Here is a 16,643-nt window from a genome sequence, read left to right as displayed (position 1 = left end):
ACCAATAAATAAATAAATAAAGCTGGACATCTGCATAAACTTTATCTCAAAATCTAATCAAACAGCCGATATTTTGACTAAAAGGGTAACTTCTGCTCTGTTCTCCATACTTCGGACAAAAAGCTGATGGTGTGTCCCTCCCATTCGCTCGAAGGTGATGTTAACCAACGAAGTCAACAAATTCTGCAGATAACGCAGATAAGAGGGGGTTCTGATTCATGCACGATCCTTATACAATTCAAGGCACGTGGAAATTGTGCGCTAAAGTTGTCCTTTTAACATTTTCCGACGAGAGAACGTGAAACACGGCTACAACAGACGTAATGGACTTATCGTCACCTTCTGTCACACATAGAGACCAACGGTAACAACAGTAACATCTACATTACTGTAGTTTGTCTTCAGTATATCTTCAACAAATTCAAACTGTACAGCTAGATAATATAAATTGTAATGCAAACGCCGTCTGTTTTGGACATTTGGTCACGTTGAAATGTTGAATCAAAACAAGAGAAGTTTTCAGCAGGGGATTGCCCAATGCCCAGCTCGGCTCGCCCTTTTGATCATTTCAAAATTTCCCTTGATGGTGTAGTGCTCATGCTTATCTTTAATCACTTTTAATTCAAAAAAAGTATCCAAATTTTATAAAGTATCAATTTAAGGTATTCATTTTTTAATTTTTTTTCAATTTCAACAATCAGTTAGAATTTATCGTTAAATCCTGTCAAATTTCAAAAATACCCCCTTTTTTTTTAGGAAAAAAAAAGAGAAAAAATTGCTAGAATTTAACAGAATTTACAAAAATACTCATGCCCGAATTTTTGAAAACTTATATAATTTTCTTTTTGAAAAAAATAAACACATGGTATTTTGGAAATTTTGATTGGATTGGATTTAACAGAAAATTCTAACGGTGGATTGAAATTAAAAAATTAAAAATTAAAAGATTGATACTCTAAATTGACATTTTTTAAAGTTTTGATACATTTTTTCAAAAGTGATGAAAGATCCAGGATTATAAGTAAAGTTTTCTCTATTAAATATTATGCCTGATTCTTTCCATTCAGGTCTTTTCTATTAAGTTATTTAAATGCCATTAATTCAATATTTAACAATTCAACTACTGATTTTCCTGCATCATCATCAGGCCGGTCTCCTTGTAAACTTGTTTTCTAGTGCATATAAACTGGAGCTTTTGTTCATGAAAAAGCTTGAAAGACCTTATTAGAAAATGCCTCATTTTTAAGCTTCCCTTAAAACGCAATTTTGAAATTTTTTACCAAATCGATTCATTTTTGTCTAAAAGAGTTTTTTAAGTACTAAAAACACTTTTTAATCTCCTTAAATAATGCAATTCCAAACATTCTTTTTTATACGATTGTCATGCAACTGGATGATGTGGCAATAAAAATTAATCATTTAATCAGCACTTATAAAAATAATAATAATAAAAAAAGAGTTGAACTACCATGACATCCCAATTGTATAATAATTATATAACAATCTAGTAAATAGCATTAGTAAACAAAAATAAAAATAAAAATAATCACAACTGAAACATAGCTCTGCCTCTACATGTGAATATAAACTAAAAAAAAGTTAAAAAGAAATATCAAAGTAGTTTCCCGCTTTCTTGTTGCTACACTATATATCTATCCATTTTTAGGATTCAACACCATATGATATAAAATTGCGCGCGCCGATGAAGCTCCGGCCCACTGAAGAAAGATCGAAGTCATACATTGACTTCGTTGTTCCCTTCCATTTGAACAATGTTTCAATGTTTCAACAAACCCACCTGGTGGCTAGAAAAGCAGCAAACTCAAGCTCAAAACAGAGCAACACCTACAAAATCTATCGAGCGGACCTGGCTCCGCCACTGAGTCATTAGTGTGTCAGCATTAGCTTCCAATCCAATTTTTCATGCACACACAAAGCAATTTGAGGTGGACTTCCACAAGGAAGTTAATCGGGACATCATCCCTCCCATTCGCTTGAAGGTGATGTTAACCAACAAAGTCAACAAATTCTGCAGACAATGCAGATGAGAGAATACCAAACACTTTTGTAGCTGGATGAGCCGCTTTTCACGTTGTGTTCAGAAGCATTCCCATTGTTTCATCTTTTATTTCTTCTATCATATTAAAGAGCGGAAAGATCCTCCTTTGTAATTTTCTCTTTTTCCCAATTTTTTTCCATATTTGAATAGAAAAAAAAAAAACCTGTACATCTAGATAATATAAATTGTAATGCAAACGCTCTGTGTTTTGGTCACGTTGAATCAAAACAAGAGAAATTTTCAGCAGGGGATTGCCCAATGCCCAGCTCGGCTCGCCCTTTTGATCATTTCAAAATTTTCCTTGATGGTGTAGTGCTCATGCATGCTTATCTTTTATCGCTTTTAATTGAAAAAAGTATCTAAACTTTAAAAAGTATCAATTTAAGGTATCAATCTTTTAATTTTTTTTCAATTTCAACAATCAGTTATAATTTATCATTAAATCTTGTCAAATTTTAAAGATACCTCTCTTTTTTTTTTTGGAAAAAAAAAATAGAAAAAATTGCTAGAATTTAAGTAATGGTTAAAATTTAACAGAATTTTCAAAAATACCCATGCCCGAATCTTTGAAAATTTATATAATTTTTTTTTTTTTTGAAAAAAATAAACACATAGTATTTTGGGAATTTTGATTGGATTGGATTTAACAGAAAATTCTAACGTTGGGTTGAAATTTTAAAAAATAAAAAATAAAATATTGATACCCTAAATTGACATTTTTTAAAGTTTTGATACATTTTCTTAAAAGTGATGAAAGATCCAAGATTATAAGTGAAGCTTTCTCTATTAAATATTATGCCTGATTCTTTCCATTCAGGTCTTTTTTGTTAAGTTATTTCAATGCCATTAATTCAATATTTAACAACTCAACTACTGATTTTCCTACATCATCATCAGGTCTCCTTATAAACTTGTTTTCTAGTGCATATAAACTGGTTGGTTGAAACGCAATGCCATTAATTCAATATTTCAACTCAAGGCAGATTTTTTTTGTCATAACTATGGAATAACATTAGATTTCATTCCCAATTACTATATATTTTTCGGATTGAATCAAACGGTCAGACCAAATTTGCCTCGTTCATTTTGGATGATTCTTGGTCTGTATCGAAATAGAACCGGAAAGACTTATTCAAAGCCTAGGAGCATAAATTTGCTACAAACTTTGTTGTAAAAGCTCTTATAACTTAGTTTTTAAAAAGTGCCATGTATTTTTTAAGCACATGAGAAGTTTATGCTATTAAAAAAATATGTATTTGTATTTCTTATATGTTAAGAGACGCATGTTACTTTTTTTAAAAGTCGGATTGTAGGAGTTTCTAGAACCCAATTTATATATAAGAAATTTATGTCCAAGAATTAAAATATCTTGGCATCAATCATAAGTAGAATTTTCTATAACGTGAAAACCATTACATATATACAACATAGGTGTAACACAACCTTCTATTTCATTACAGATTGAGGGGGGAAAAGATATAGCAATGCTATATTGAACAAGTTGGCCGGAAAATAGAGCTTTTGTTTATGAAAAAGCTTGGAAGACCTTACTAGAAAATGTCTCATTTTCAAGCTTCCCTTAAAACACAATTTTGAGATTTTTTAGAGCAAAAAAGTCAAAAAGTATTTTTGAAGTATTTTACCAAACATATTTATTTTTGTCTAAAAGAGCTTTTTAAGTACTAAAAGCACTTTTTGAGCTCCTTAATTAACGCAATTCTAAACAGGCTTTTAGTATATTATTATACGACTGCCATACAACTGGATGATGTTGCAATAAAAATTAGCTATTTAGTCCGCACTTGTAAAAATAATAATAATAAAAAAGGGTTGAACTATCACGCCACGATATCCCAATTGTATAATAATTATATAACAATCTACTAAATAACGTAAGTTTTTTTTAAAAAAAAACCACAACTGAAACATAGCTCTGCCTCTTCATGTGAATATAAACTAAAAAAAGTTAAAAGGAAATATCAAAGTAGTTTCCCGCTTTCTCGTTGCTACACTATCTATCCATTTTTAGTATTCAACACCATATGATATAAGACTGCGCGCGCGGATGAAGCTCCACTGAAGAAAGATCGAAGTCATACGTTGGCTTCGTTGTTCCCTTCAATTTGAATTGCCTGTTCATCAGGCTGTTCAACTTGAGGACGTTGGGTGATGTAGGTAATGATAAGAGCAGCAGCAGGAATGGCTTGGAGGGTGTGACAAAACCACAACATAAAGCGCTTCAACAGATTCGAAAGAATTTCATACCAAGGAGATAAGGTTACGAGTATGGGAAAGACATACCAGAAGAGTGATGATGGGAGAAAGAGAGAGGCCAGCAATGAAATAGTGAGGGGAGGACTGGAGAAATGTCCTGCCCTCAACCGAACTGGCTCCACACTAAGAGTAAGTGGGAGCTTGACAGAGGTGAAGAGGAAGACTAGTATAGCAATGGCAAGAAACAGACATCCCATCACAAAGATTGGATTATTCAAGTTAGGATCTTGGGCCCAAGGCTTGCCAAGATTGATGAGCGGGGGAATCACATATCGCAAATCTACGAACAAATGCATAATATTCCCCATTTCTCGTCTGCTCTCCATAATATGAGTTTCAGGGAAAGAATTAACTAGGTTAGCCCTCAAGAAGGACGTAATATTTATAAGCATGTAGAGAATGGTGGTTTTGCTGCTGTTCTGTGGGTCGAAACTGCCTGGATTTGTATGGGAAATTTCCACATGGTTTGTGGGGTATAGTTGTTTTGCGCAAGAAGGACATTGGCTTGAAATTAGAACTTTCACACTTTAAGTCGATCTAAAATAAAAAAAAAATAATCTACTATTATATCCCCCGGGCCTTGATATTTACACAACAACACTACAACACCCCCTCACATGGACGTGGGGCCCAGTGTGTGGGGCTCACCCCCATGTAAGGGAGTGTTATGCGGTTATTGTGGTGTTGTTGTAAATTTATCATTTTCCATATCCACTAATTAAAAGGAATGCTGAGTCATGTTAGTGGTCCTCTTTTGTTATTTTTTATCTCTTAAAAAATGAGGTGATTTGAAAATTATTATTGAATTTGTGGTTAATTATTATTAAATTTTAACTAAATAATAATTTTTATTTTTAAAGAAACATAAAAATAACACACAAGAGACTTTTAAATTTACTTAAAAAATGCTAGTCTTACAAAACATTTTACAGGAAAAAAAAAAAAAAAAAAAAAAAAACTCTTTACAAAGTGGTGTGTGTAAGAATATTAATATCTGTAAAATGTTTTGTAAGCTTAGAATTTCTCATCTAAAGGAATTCCAAGCCTAAGCATTTCTCGTAAACCAAACCATATTCACCCATATATACCCATATACGACGAGAGAGAAGTTGCATTCACGTCCGATTAACCAAATCTTTGGTGGGCCCCATCTCCAAGGGGAGGGAAATTTGTTGACTGGGCAAGATGTAGCCTATAGAAGAGATGAGGGGAGGGAAATTACTCTGAATGTGAGATGTTACTTTATATGCATGGCAAATTATCATTTATAAGTTTCTTTGTGGGAAAATACGTAAACGTGTTATACATCTTTTTCTGATTGTTCTATCATCTTTCTATTTTTTAAAATCACGACTGAATTTATGAGATCGATGTAGGTTTTTTGCATGGACTCCAAAAATTTAATGATAATTTTAAAATATGAAAGAACGGAAAAATGACCAAAAGATAACAAGATTATGTGTGTTTGGTATTAAGAGCATTAGTAGCAGCCTTCCTATACTAGTTCTTTTCCCTAAATATGAGAAAAATTTCACAAAAAACTTTAAAAAAACATTCCAGAATGGTCACCCTATATTTAGATAATTCGGTTGTTGCTACCCAATCGAATATTTTATTCACATAATCACTGCAACGCACTGCAATGGATGTCCTCACTTTTCATTCACGCTTTTCTCTCTCATTTCTCTCTCCTCCCGATACTCGTGCTACTCCTCCCTCCGCCACCACTGGCCCATATATACCCACCTCCTCCATACCCACCACCGCCACCATATCCACCCCCGCCACCTCCTCGCCCACCAGATCTCCCATTGTCGGCCCATACCCACCTCCCAACAGTCATTTTTCACACAAGATGCTCGGAGTCGCCCCGCCAAGAAGCAATGTCATCTCTCAGACTCCCAGTGCTTGATTTTACATGCTGAAAATCATCATCACCGCTTCATAGCCATTTGATTTTACAGAACCAAAGAGAGATAGAGAGCGTGTATGTGTGTGTCGGAGAGAGAGAGAAATAGAGAGGATCATTTGTCGTATGGAAGGCGATTTTGGTCGGAGTCTTGCTCATTGTGGAGCCTTGGGGAACCAGTTGGCAGTGAGGTCGCCATCAGAGATGGAGACGTGATGAGGTGAGGACTAGGTTGAGGTGAAGACCTAAGGCGACGATGCTTCTGGAATTAAAAAATAAAAAAAAATAAAAAAAAAGGAAAGAGAAAAAATAATAAAAATAATAGTAAAAAATAATATTTATTTGATATAGGGAAAATTAAAGGAATCTATTGTAAGGTTTTTTTTTTTTTTTATAGAGAAGCAAAAAATAGTTTTGTTCCTTAAATTTATGGAAAATAGTTGGGACTTTGCTGCAGTGCTCTAAATGGTTGTATTGTAAAATTTTTGTTTGAATAGTAAAAAGTAATTGATGTGATATAAAGTATTAAATAGTTTGAAATTGTTTTATAGAAAAGTAAAAAAAAATTTGTTTTATAGTAGGTTTTTTTTATTTGAATAATAATAAAAAATGATTGACGTGATATAAAAAGTGAAAAAATATAAGAATGTTTTGGATTTGACTTTTTTAGGAGAAGTGTAAAAAAGAGTGAGAGATGAGAGATGGCTGACAAACATGCTCATTTAATTTCTCCAATATATATATATATATATATATATATACATATTATGCATTGCAATCATTCAACATAAATTTTTCTATTTTAGTTTTTTTTTTTTTTAAAAAAAAAGAATTGCATTGCTTAAATTATGCTTTTACACTTCCAGTGGACATAGAAAACATCTCTCTCTTAGAGCACTAGTAGCAGATTTCTAACCATTTTTTCTATATTTAGAAAATAAAATTACATTTTGCTTCCTTATAAAAAAATATCCCATAATAGATTCCATTATCTTTCCTTATATCAATTAAATATTATTATTTTATTATTTTTCTCTCTTTCCTACTTTTTTTCTCTTCTCTATATCAATTAAATATATATTTTTTATATTAAAATAATACATAAGGAATGAATAAAAGACATATATACATAGAGAATTACTATTTATTTCCAACCCCCTCATCTAAATATAGGGCATTGGCTGTGAGAAGTTTTTTTAATGTTTTTCATGAAATTTTCTCTAAATATAAAGAAGAAAACCAATATAAAGTAACTGCTACTACTTCTCTTAGAGAAGGAAATACTAAGGGGGATTTTTCTACTCCTATGCTAAATCTAAAGAAAGAGAGAAAGGGGGAATAAATAGGAAAATGGATCACGAATAGAAAGGGCTTTTCAGATTGGGTCCCACCCTTCCTCCTTATCGCAAAGATGGAAAGTTATCATTATCACCGAAGCGCATTAGGTCATTTGAAGCTGTGAAAAGTACAAATTCTTTGTCCTCGTAAGGGAATTATGTTCTTAATCTTCACGTTCATTTATTATATTTATTTTATTATGGTTAATGTATTGTATTTAAGTAAATTTGTTTTAAGTGTATAATGTAAAAAGTTACTTAAAATACATTACATCAATCGATGTAAAATGAGTATGAAAAGTAGCCTTATTTGATTTAGAAAGCAATATTAAAACTTGATTAGCCCAATTTTTTTTTTTTTTTTCGATCAGACATATGAAATGAAAATACCAGTTGTAATCATCATCTTATATTTGATTTTATTATTATTATTATTATTATTTTTTATAACAAAACCTATCAAATTTGAAGTGAGCTTATCTCTAAATTCTCAACTTTGGGGCTTGGCTCATTCATAGGATAGGTGAGACCCTGCCCACAAGGGTATTAATGGAATTAAGGTGATTTACATTAATTAGGCATGTAAATTCTTATTGCGGGATTCAAATTTATGCCCTAATGTGTGGATTTAAATCTTCCCCAATTCAAATGAATTGGAGACTATCCAATAGTGTAATGTGAATGGCAAAATTGTCCACAAAAATGTGTAAAGATAATTTTTACCCATCACATTACACTAACTGAATACTCTCCGGTTCATTTGAATCGAAGAGGATTCTTGTCCCTAATGTATACAATATACCTAAACACTTTAAAAATTTTCCTAGGCCATTAAACCACCACCTTATATAGTTTAGATAGATAATTTTTTAAACAAATAGTCCAGCACTCAGACACAGATTTAGTGCAGAAATATATACATATATAGTATGAGCCAAATAGAAATTTTAGAGCAAAGGACAACATAATTTGCTTTGTGTAGGCAAGTCACCACATGCTAAGAGGCTATAAGTCAAGTTACATATTTGTATCCTCTTTGTGTACTTATGAACGCCTTACGCTTTTAATGATATTGTCGATTATTTATCAAAAAAAAAAAAGTCCCCCTAAACTCTCAACAGTTGCAATTGACCCCCTGAATTACTTGCTCCTTTCACTTGACGCTGTTAGAATTTTTGGTTAAATTCAACGGAAAATGAGTTACATGCTATGCACACCACCCAAAATATCTAAATGTAATATGTACTCTCAGAGTCTAATATATTAGGTTTAGAGTGTGCAGGCTACTTGTTTGGGCAAAATATATCATAACTTAGAAATCCTTAAGTCCTAAAAGTTTTATTTTTTTTTTTCAAGTTTATTTTAAAAATATCATATGGATCATAAATAATGTGTATGTTATCTATTGATTTTGTAGGAGGGTAAATTTTCCTTTGCCTCTTATGTTTTTATATTCAAGAAGCTAGAGTATGATGTTTAAATCATTTCAAAATATTTTTTTTATGTTATTTATTGATTTTGTATGAGAGATTCTTTTATATTTTCTAGAAGGGAATTTTAAGAATAATCTTTTTTACAAAAAATAATAATAATAATAATAGTTAGATTATGTTATCTATATTTTAAATTGAAATTTCGGCCAGGGAAGAATTTCTCCGTTTTAGCTAGCCAAAATATTATAGGAATAAGGATTTTTGGCTTGTTTGAGAAATTGGTCAAAAGAAAAATTGTAGGGCACGTTTGAGTGTGTGATTTTTTTGTATATATATATATATATATATATATATATATATATATATATATATTACTATATTCAAAATTACAAATACTGAGGAAATTTATTCTTTGAAATTATTTTTGGATAGTTTAGAAAATCTGAGACAAAATTAAAAAAAAAATTGAATAAAATTTTAGTAGAATTTAAATTTAACAAAACAATTTAAATATGAATTACAAAAATAATAAAAAGAAAATGTGTTATCCAAACATGCCTTTAGCGTTCTTTAAAGCTTTGCGAAGAATGCCACAGAAACATGTCCTGATCTGTTTTCAAGAATTTTTTATAAGTTATTTCTTTAAGTTTTGATCCTTTTAGCTAGGATTTTGGGCCAAAATTGTGTTTTTTAATTTTGAGCCCAACTAAGTTAATGAGAGTTTTATTATGGCCCTTAGTAATTAGGCCATAGATGGGCATAGTTAGATCAAAGGCCCAAGTGGGCCAATTCTGACCTGTCCCCCTAAATGTGGAGCTCAAGCCCATTAAATTTACGTGCGATGCATGTGATGTGACCCAAAAACTTCATAGATTTAGTAATCAGCATCAATTTTGGCATACAACGTTGTTGCAACAGCTCAAGACAAGAAAGTCCATGCAAAAAATTGCCTATAATTTCAGAAGATGAAATTAAACAGCCAGTTGAGACTGAAGTATTACTGAAGCATATATTTTCTTTGGATATCGATCGTGTGGTTCCTGCCATGCATGCATGCTTTTTTTTTTTTTTTTTTTTTTGGACATGATTGGCTTTCTAGTCGGTGACGTCGGATAGAATTATAAATGTTTTGACGGTGTATGATCTCTGTAAAAATTTTTGTTGACAAAGAAGTAATCTTAATATTAAATAGGGAGAACTTTACTTTAGGGCCGGCTTAATATATTGGGAGCTTTAGGCAAGAATTTTAAGTGAGACTTTTTTATATTTAAATATTAAATAAATATTTTTATTTTTATTTAAAAATAATTCTTCTCAAGTTCAATATTATATTGCTACTAATAAAATCTATATATATATATATATATATATATATATATATATATATATATATATATATATATATTTGCTACACAATTTTATTATTCAATGAAAATTAAATTTTTCATATTTTCTTTTATTATTGGAAATTCCTTCAAATTTATTCACAAAAGTTGAAGTATATCCGTGTTTGTATTTTTTTTTTAAGTACTTAATAGTTTTTTTTTTTTTGACAAAATTATCATATAAAGAGAGGAAAAAGTAAAGAAAATACCCCAAATTGGATTACGATCACCGGTTCCCAACCGATAAAAAAAAGAAGAAAAAAAAAAGAAGAAGAAGAAGGAAATACGTGATTGTTCAACAGCCATGCGTTAACGTTGATTGCGTTCCCTTCAATAATCAAAAGGATGACCCAAAAAATACAAAAGGAACAGGTGTGGCTGTGCGTGCTGCCTAGCCTGCCTTCACGAGAACATAATATCTTGTGGAATAAAGGTCTAGAAGACCTCTAAATATCAAAAAATAAATTGAAAATAAATTGCAGATCTGACCTTGGGTATGAGAGATTGCCGAAGGAGGGCCAAAGATGAGGCGAGAGGTGGCTACGGCGATCTTTGATTCTTGGGCTTCTTATCATATGGCTGCCGGAGGAAATTGTAGAGCATTTCAAAGAGTGGTTTTGGTAATTTGCTGGTGAGATTGTTCAAGTAGGATTTGTGTCTTTTTTCTTTCAAGAAAAAAAAGTTCATATTTGTGGTTTTTGGGCATTTTTTTTTGGCCAACTTTGTGTTCTCACTGTCGATTTTTTGTGGGAGTGAGAATCTTCCAAAATAGGGATAATTAATGACTTTGTTTTAGTATTAATTGTTGTGTTTTTTGCATATGAATTTTTTTATGGGAGTATAAGAGTCAGCTAAAGAAGAGATAAATAGGGGACAAAATAGATAATGATTTTTTTTTTTTTTTCCTCCTTTCCTCATTAGATTATAATTGGGCCTTGACAAATGTAATTTTTGGGGCCTTTTTCTACCGGGAGAATGTAACTTTTGGGGCCTTCTTCCTTGGGGGCCTTAGGCGACCACTTAAGTCGCCTAAGGAAAGAGTCGGCACTGTCTCACTTATAATCCTTGATTTTTTACCATTTTTGAAAAAATGTATTCAACCTTTAAATAATGTCAATTTAGAGTATCTATCTTTCATTTTTTTTTTTTTTTAACCATCTCTTAAATTTTTTTTGTTAAATCCTGTCAAATTCTCAAAATATCCCTCAATTTATTTTATTTTTTTTTAGGAAAAAAGAAAATAAAAAATTGCTAGAATTTATGTATTGGTCAGAATTTAACGGAATTTGCAAAAATACTTTGAAAATATATATATATATATATATATATATATATATATATATATATATATATATATATATATATATATTTTCAAAGTAATATATATATAGACACACACACACACACACACACACACACACACACATAATATTTTGAGAATTTTGATAGGATTGGATTTAACAGAAAATTTTAACGGATGGTTGAAATTAAAAAAATTAAAAAGATCGATAACCTAAATTAACACTTTTTAAAATTTGGATACCTTTTTTCAAAACTGATGAAAGATCCCGGATTATAAATGAAGTTTTTCCTATTAAATATTATGCCTGATTCTTTCCATTCAGGCCTTTTCTCTTAAGGTATTTCAATGCCATTAATTCAATATTTAACAACTTAACTACTGATTTTCTTGCATCATCATTAGGTCTCCTTGTAAACTTGTTTTCTAGTGCATATAAACTGGTTGGTTGAAACGCAATGCCATTAATTCAATATTTCAACTCAAAGGCATATGTTTTTTTGTCATAACTCTGGAATAACATTAGATGTCATTTCCAATTACTATATGGTACGTCGAGTTTAGACAATTCCGTACGTGAATTTTAAATTTATATGAGTTTACCATTCGCAATAGTACGAATCAATTGTACTATAATAAGGGTTATCGAACCATAGAGATTAGGGGGTTGTTTTGCATAACGGGATATTCAAGGGACCGTATTTAATCTAACTTTGAAATAAAAATAAAAGTAAAGGTTGTAGTATTGAAGTTAGAATCAATGGAATGCTTCAAGTCTATATGGATCTTCCTAACATGCATGATATGAGCGCATAATAGGCGTCAACCATTACGACGACCTTGACAAGAAAATACTTTAGTTAAGACGTAAGGATAAAACACCTAGTTTCACATCAAACACATACCATGTAAAGATTTAAACTACAATGAAAAACTAATTATACTACCAAAGGTGTGGGAGATTGATGCTCCCTAGCTTACTACTCTATAAAAACATTCTAATGAGCATACACAATACATGAACACCCTAGTTAGGCCACAATGATAAGGTATCTTAGTTTCACACTAATCTATTCCATGTAAAGATTAAACTACAATGGAAAGACGTTTTATACTACCAAAGGTATGAAATGACCGGTGCTCCCTGGCATACCTTATAAGATGACTCTAATAAGTAAACACATATCATGTCAAATAAAACCATTCCAAAAGACATCATTTTCTTTCAAGAACGTTGGTTTTACTCAAGAAAGTAAGAAAACTCATAGACAAGTATAACTATTTTTCATGAATAAATGGATTGGAATATTGAAGATAAAACCTTTTAGCATGAGTTTTGAAATCCTCTAGTCTTACACAATCATCAAATATATCAAGAAAAACTCAAGAACATCAAGAACACTCCATGGTTTTCGGAAGAGATTTCGATCAAACCCTAAGAATGGATTTAGCTAGACATGAAATAAACTAATCTAAGCATGAAATCAAAGGAAAACAGTAAAGAAAATAAGATTTAAATAAACTAAAAACACTATATTAATCTAAGAAAATTTGGATTACAAAAGGAAGTGAAAAGCACTAAAATTAACTAAGATACACCTGAGAAAATCGAAACCTCCAAAAGATGCATGATCATAACTCTCCCTACAGCCTCCTATTTATAGAGAAGAGAGTTTACAAATATCTAAGGAATAGATAAGATAAGAGATATTTTAGAAATATCTAAAAATATCTAAAAAATATCTAAGATATTTAAAATATCAAGGAAGAGTAACATGTCAAAATTGTTCCATATTGTTTTGAAAACATTCAGATTCGATCGATCAATTATAAAGTCGATCGATCGCATTCGTGGTTGCCCTATCTCAATCGATCGCATCTCGCACGATCGATTTTTCTTTGACTGATGATTCGATCGATCGATTTGTCTAAGCCGATTCTTCACTTGGCATGAGCAACTTTGAACTCTGAAAATGACCAAATCGCCCTTGATGTATTTTCTGGTCTAACTCGGGTGTTTTGAACTAGATTTCAATTAAGACTTGAAAATAAGACAAAACACAAAACTATAACAAAACATTATATTTACAACACAAACTAGGTATAACAAATGTAAATTAAGGAGTCTTTAATCGAATAATTCAAGACTTATCACTATATATTTTTCGGATTGAGTAAAACGGTCAGACCAAATTTGCCTCGTTTGTTTCGGAGGATTCTTGGTCTGTATCGAAATAGAACCGGAAAGACTTATTCAAAGCCTAAGAACAAGTTGGGATAGGTTTACAAGTTTGCTACAAATTAAATGGAGAAATAATTAATTTCATTGATAAACATTCATATGTTGTTTTCAATTTAAGTATCTACATTTGGTAAAAGGGCATAGATCAAAATGAAAATTATGTACACTCATCTCATCAGTCATCAACCATATATATTCCTCTTCTTCTCTCTCTACTGACCTTCGAAACGCTTGATGTACTGGAAGCAACGCAATGACCCAATGTCATGTCACCGACGTTGGCCACCATGGGGTGGTTCGGCCACCCCTATTTTTTTTTAATTTTTTTTTTCAATTTTTAATTTTATTTTATTATTTTTAATTAATTTTTAAAGATTTTTATTTTTTAATTTTTTTTATATAGTGCCATGTGTCAACCTCAGCTGTTAACATGTGGCGGGCCTTTAATATTTGGACGGAAAATGTAACAGAAATAGTAAAGTGGTTTGTACCCATAAACTCAAGTTTTCCTATGAAACAAATGAAAATTCAGGTACTAAATTTAAAAAATCTTAAAACTCATGTACTAATAGGGTATTTAACCCTAATTTTTAAAGTTTTCCGATAAAGGAGTGGATATTCTATTCAGCCCTACCAACAAATTTAAATATTTTCAAATGTTTCCTAGCTTCCTTCTTGCTACTCACAGTAACTTTCATTTGATTTCTTTAAATTTAGAGAATAAAATTACTATTTATTTTCCTTTTCAAATACATTCCACAATAGTTTCCGTTATCTTTCCATATATTAAATAAATATTATTTCTTTAGAGCATTAGTCGCAGCTTCTCTTAAACTTTTCATCAATTTAAAGAACTAAATCACTTTTTGCTTTCCTATTTGAAGAATACTAGAGCTCCTTCTAGTGCCTTTCTAAGGTTCTTCTATCTTGATATGACACCCTATATTTTTTTAATAAAAACATGAGAGAGAAATCAAGCTGTAGTTTTTCTTTATTAAAAACAAGGTGCCATGTCAGTATAGAAGACCCCATAAGGACAAGAGAATGAGCTTTAACAATTTCTCTACACCATTTAAATATTCTTTAAATTAAATGGTAGGAGAAAGAGAGATAAAAGATAAATCATTTAACTATTGGTTCAAATAAGTAATAGAGAAATAATAAAGGAAAGTGAAAGTTTTTTATATTAAAATAATGTTAATGGAACCATTTTTCCTTCCCTCGATCTAGGGAACCATTACCTCTGTGGGTGGCCTTCGGGCCACCCCCGGCAACAGCTGGGGGTGGCCGCCCAACCAATGGCCACCCCTTTTCTCTTTTCATTTTTCTTTTTGAAAAAATATTTTTTTAAGTTTTATTTATTTATATTTTTAATATATTTATATATTTTTTATTATTATGATCAACACTTGTCGTCATCTTATTGGTGTTGATATAGCACCTAACCATATCTGTCAAAAATTTTAACAAAATTTGACTCCAATGAGCTTCTCTCTTTCAACAACTTTTATGGAAATTTTCCTAGTCCCTTAAGTTCATTGTCCAATCTCTCTTGCTGTGAGTGTTTTATTCTACTATAATATTCCTTTTGGGGTTTCTTTTATATATATATATATATGAAAAATGATAAAACCACAACTCCTTTGCACAACTTCCTCACAACCCCACTCACAATGGTGTGGGGTCCACACACATGAGCCCCACACCATTGTAAGTGGGGGTTGTGAGAGAGTTGTGATAGGGTTGTAACCCAATCATGTCCCATATATATATATATAAAACATGATTTAGTGACACAGTGATTAATGACGTTGGAGACACATCACTAAAATTTAGTTGACACATCACTAAATGTTGGTCACAATAAACTAGTTTTTTGGTAGTGACCACGTCAGGTCTTCCCTTGTTGCTCAACATCATTCCCTTGTTAATTATACTATTTTACCTTTGAGATTAGAAAGGAAGATTTTTCAGTGGGTGTGCTATCACTTTGAAAAACATTAATCACATTTGCACTATCACTTTAAAAAAATTAGTCAATTTAGAGCTTCTCTATAATCAATTATAAAGCTTAGTTTCACCTAATAAGTAACTAATGTAGGACTTAACACTTATGAGTTTTTATTTTTTTTTTAATTTTTTTTTTATTTTTTTTTATAAACCACTCACTCTATATGAGTAACTCTAGTTCTCAATATGGGACTGAGACTTTACCGGGTGACATGCATAGAATAAAAGATCTCATTTTTTTTTGTTTGAGAAGTAACACACAGTGAAGCAGCTGATGAGCTTTGATCCATGTGAATGGACTGAAAGTCTAAGGAAGGAGTACTTACGTGCTTGTCATTGAAGGCTTCTTCACCGTCGCTTTGCCTATCTTCACCACCTACCGCCGTGCCATCAAAGTACAATAATGTTTCTCTCAAACATGTTATTATTATTCCTAGCAAATAAATTAACGTAGCTATTACTTGTCTTAATCACGTTATTATTGTCATTCTCTTTTGGAGGCAAGAACTAAGGTGGCCGGCAGAGGCATTGAGCTTGATAGTGAGGCAAAGAAGGAAAGAGAGTGAAGCGGGAGAGAGAAAGGACATGTTAGGAGGCCTCTTGGTCGGAGATGACGTTTTCTCCGATGACCAGATTGTCGACTTCTTACTGGCTCTGCTTGTCGCCGGCTACGAGACAACCTCTACTATCATGA

This window comes from Alnus glutinosa, chromosome 13 (genome assembly GCF_958979055.1).
Source record: "Alnus glutinosa chromosome 13, dhAlnGlut1.1, whole genome shotgun sequence".
In the NCBI taxonomy this organism is placed as follows: domain Eukaryota; kingdom Viridiplantae; phylum Streptophyta; class Magnoliopsida; order Fagales; family Betulaceae; genus Alnus; species Alnus glutinosa.
Note: the sequence above shows the minus strand (reverse complement) of the source record.